General features: G+C 40.5%; 1 long non-coding RNA gene across 1 annotated transcript; it reads left to right on the top strand.

The window, feature by feature from the left end:
- Positions 1 to 571: 571 nt before the first annotated feature.
- Positions 572 to 4,494, top strand: LOC127174358 (uncharacterized). The gene is made up of 3 exons (XR_007828874.1): positions 572 to 657; positions 4,114 to 4,278; positions 4,408 to 4,494. It is a non-coding gene; the product is annotated as an uncharacterized LOC127174358 (long non-coding RNA).
- The last annotated feature ends 217 nt before the right edge of the window (positions 4,495 to 4,711 follow it).

Here is a 4,711-nt window from a genome sequence, read left to right as displayed (position 1 = left end):
ACTTTAACATTCCTTTGATGTGAACAGATTCTGTCCTTGGTCCCATCTATTTTGAAATAAGTTATCCTTTTTTTTTTTTTCAAAATTACAACAAGATAATAAATTATTGGTGTTACGTAGAAACTTGATCTCGGCCTCCAGGAAAATTCTCCTTTCCACAACATCCTTCACCTCAGCTTCTCTCTGCAAATGAAACTTTTATGTGAATGTGTCAAAGCTCGCAGGATACCTGACTATTTATAAACAGCTCCACTTGCACCGCAGACCCAGGTGAGTCCAGCCCTCAGGGAGTTCGCTGCTGGAGGAATATTTTGTTGATGTCAAAATAAAGCCACTGATGAGAAGAAAAAACATAATAAAATTTCACGCCCACAGTTTTCAAAAATGCATCTTCCTGAGAGTTATTTGGGATGTTCATCACCTTTTCCTCCCCCATTCAGGCTACTTGCCCTGATCAATGCCGCTGAAGAACATAGAAACTCCATTAGAGACTACAGGAGCTCAAAAGATTACTTGCTAATGCAATCTGATTAATATTGCACATAATCTATGTGTTTTTCAGGGCTGCTGTCTGCTCTAATGCAACGTTATCAGCTGCTACATCATGATACTGAGAGAGAGATTTTTCTGCATCCTTCCTGAGATACAGCATGAAAAGTATGTCACCAACAAGACATGTATTTGCAGCGTGGAGATAGAGATACTCTTTGTACGGTAGCACATGGCTGTACTGTTAAGCTTAATATACATTTGTTTGTATGGGTGAAACTTAATGGAGAAGTTTACCCAAAAATTAAAATTCTGTCATTAATTACTCAACCTCATGTCCTTACGAAATCAACCTTCGTTTATCTTCCGTAATTTTATGAAGCTACGAGAACACTTTTCATATGCGAACAAAACAAGATTCCCGGGTAAATGAATGGTGTTTAGGTAAAGGACTTGCTGACTCCGGTGTTCTTGTATGACCCTTGTGTGCTGACAAGATGTGTGTCTCAAGTATCTGTGACAAGCGTATTTTGGCTTTCTTTCACAAAGCATGATGGGACCGAAGTCTGGGAAGTTATTCTTGCTCCATCTGTGGAGGATTTTCTCAAGGGCTCTCAGGGTTCTCAGCCCAGACAAAAGAGCCTAAGAAACATATGCGCAGACTCACAAAACAAAGGCAACGAGTTGCCTCATTCACCTTCCTCCCATGCTCAGAGAATGAGCGCTTGAGGAAATGATATAACTCTAGAAAAGTTTGTCACACAGGGTAATGCACTTAGGGTGTTTTACTTGAGTCTGTGCCCTTCTATCTCCTTCAGCAAGAGGGCACCTGCAGGCAAGAGCTCCAGGCCACCCCTCTAACAGGACAGATAACACTGTGGTCAATGAGTGCATCATTAACATTACTAAAGGAGCCTCATTCAGGACTAATTGATTCAGGGGCTTATTTGCCTCAGCTGCAGGGCGTTGACTGCTGATATGTTTACGCTAGCCGGCTAAGAACAGGTCTCATGCTGAAAGAGACTAAACCCAAATAGTAACGGTGTGTATTGTGTATGGTTGGAATTCTAAAATTTTGGAATTTCAGAACGTCCTTACAACCTTTCTGGGCCTCGAACATGGTAGTTGCATCGCTGTCTAGTAACTAATAACAGAATTTTCATTTTTGGGTGAACTGTCCCTTTAATTCTGTGTTACTTGCATTTATTTGTAAGTGTTTGTGAAATTTATTAGCAATTTACTAGTGAGATTTGTTTCCACACCTTTTTTTCCTGTGTACAGCATATCCGGTGTAGTCTGATTCCCAAATGACTGATTTTTTGAACAGGTTCTTTTTAGTGAATAAAAAACATGCAGTACAACCAATGTGGTTCGAATTCCGAACAAATGATTCTACTGATTCAGTTCTTCTTACAGAATCAAATATATACTATAGAGTGAACAGCTGTGAAACATAAATTACTGGATAGTTTACTGGATAGGTTTATATGACAATGTGTATAAAGACATACAGTTGAAGTCAAAAGTTTACATATACCTTGCAGAATCTCCAAAATGTTATTTTCCAAAATAAGAGGGATCATACAAAATGCATGTTTTTTATTTAGTACCTGAATAAGATATTTCACATAAAAGATGTTTACATATAGTCTACAAGAGAAATTAATAGTTGAATTTATAAAAATGGCCACATTCAAAAGTTTATGTACACTAGATTCTTAATACTGTTTTTACCTGAATAATCCACAGCTCTGTTTTGTTGTTGTTGTTGTTTCAGTGATTTGTTCATGGGTCCTGTGTTTGTCCTGAACAGTTCAACTGCCTGCTGCTCTTTAGAAAAATCCTTCAGGTCCCACAAATTCTTTGGTTTTTTAGCATTTTTGTGTATTTGAACCCAATAATGACTGCATGTTTTTGAGATCCATCTTTTCAAACTGAGGACAGCGGATGGACTCTATCTATTACAGAAGACTCAAATGCTCACTGATGCTTCAGAAGAAAGAGCCAGGGGGTGAAAACGTTTTGAATTTGAAGATCAGGGTAAATGTAACTTTATGTCTTCTGGGAAACATTTAAATATCTGCTGTAGCTTCTGAAGGGCAGTACTAAATAAAAAAAAAACCTTCTGTAATAGATAGAGTCTCTCAGTTGTCCTCAGTGTGAAAAGATGGATCTCAGAATCATACAGTCATTGTTGGAAAGGGCTCAAATACACAAAAATGCTGAAAAACAAAGAACTTGTGGGACATAAAGGACTTTTCTGAAGAACAGCGGGCAGTTTAACTGTTCAGGACAACAAAGGAACTCATGAACCAACTATCACTAAACAAAAAAACACAGTTGTGGATCATTCAGGCAACAACATTGTTAAGAATCAAGCATATGTAAACTTTTGAACAGGGTTATTTTTATAAATTCAACTATTATTTTCTCTTGTGGACTATATGTAAATGTCTTTTATGTGAAATATCTTATTCAGGTCAGTACTAAATAAAAAACAACATGCATTTTGTATGATCCCTCTTATTTTGGTAAAATAATTAACATTTTGCAGATTCTGCAATTTCCCAAATACAGTTTTTCTTGAAAGTACTAAAAGAATCATTTAAGAATCCAAATTTGAACCTGAACCATTAAATTCTTTGTTTCTTATCCCACGTTTCTTGTATTTTATACAATTTCTGCAAGGTTTTTAACACCATATTTGATTTTTTTTCAGATTTAATGTCATTCAGTGCAGTTGAATAATTCAGGCAGGTTGTGTGTGTAATCGCTGACACAGTGACACTCATGACATCACATAGTTGACGGCACATTCACTCAGGTCTCAAGGGCACCACATGTACACCTCGCTCCTGCCTTCCACATGAACAAGTACTTGAGCCCCGCTACCAGCATCATCCGTATCCCACCGGAGCATGGTGGAATTCTCACCTCGTATTTACGTCGCTTACCCCCGACAAGCTCAGCCCGGCCCCTTTTGGCGTCAACAAACCTACTGCACACTCTTGCGCGTCTCAACCCCCCCACCACCACCACCCTTCCCCGTGACACATTGTGATTCACTGACTCGAACTCTCTCCCCCCAACCAACTTTAGAGTACAGAGAGTGCGTTGGACTGTGAATAGTGGGAGAAGACAGCTCCCCGGTGAGTCGTCTGTTATCGTCTCTTTGTCCTGGAATAGTCAGACACGATGAGTCACTCCCTGACATTGCACACCCCTCAGTGAATTCCCTCACACTGCACTCTATGGCCAATGTTCTCACTGAGACTGCTGGCTGTTCGTGGCTCTGTGTTTGGCCCACGATGAGCCGACGCCGGTATGATCCAGGAGAATAGACACGTGTGGCAGACAGCTCTTTTCAGTCCAGAAATGTACCCAGTTGGTTGCTTATGAAATATTTACGTTAGCCAAGCAGAACATGGTGACCTAGAAGCTGGTGTAAGAGGCGGTAATTAAAAGACTTGTAAGAAGTGTCTTGCATGGGGGACGGCGAGGTTGGAGGATAAAAATGTGAGAGGCAAACACCAATGTGATGTTTTTGTATTTTATCTTAGCTTCGGACTGAACCTCACTGTGAAGTTTAATATTTCATACAATCTTTTTTTTTTCCTTCTGCAGCCTCTTCTGTGTCATTTCCCCAACTTGTTTTTCTACAATGTAAGCTCACACTCAGATGTGGCAGGATAGCAGTGGATTCAGGTTCCTCGCCATGAACTGCCTCCTGCTATCGGAGGATCTGTCAGAGGAACACAGTGTGAAGGTTGAGCTCTCTGGCACAGCAAGGTCAGTAAACTTTTACCTACTGTAAAGCATAAAAGTGGTATGAAACTGATAAACCGGATGACAGGCTTCACGTCTGAATGTTGACATGCCCCCTCCCTTTCTTTGTTTCCTTATAAATGATGCAATCAGCCCTCGCTGCTTGGTTTTCACACCAGGAGGCTGAAAGTGGTCAAATTGTCATCAGGTTCGAGGGGGAAAAAACAATTTATAAAAAGGCGAGTGCTGTTTAATACGTAAAGGACCTTTTGCTTTATATGGTAATGAATTTCAAATGTCTTCCTCACTTCAGGAGCAAGAGGCTGCGGTGAGGGCCTTACAGCTGTTTCGTGGAGATAATTGATTTTGGAATAGGCCGACGAGAGCGCGGGCAGGCGGGGTTGACGGTGCTCTACAGCGGGGTCCGAGCCAATTTCCGCAGGCCTCGTCCCTTTAA

This window comes from Labeo rohita, chromosome 12 (assembly GCF_022985175.1).
Source record: "Labeo rohita strain BAU-BD-2019 chromosome 12, IGBB_LRoh.1.0, whole genome shotgun sequence".
Classification (NCBI taxonomy): domain Eukaryota; kingdom Metazoa; phylum Chordata; class Actinopteri; order Cypriniformes; family Cyprinidae; genus Labeo; species Labeo rohita.
This window is presented reverse-complemented; position numbering and strand designations above follow the sequence as displayed.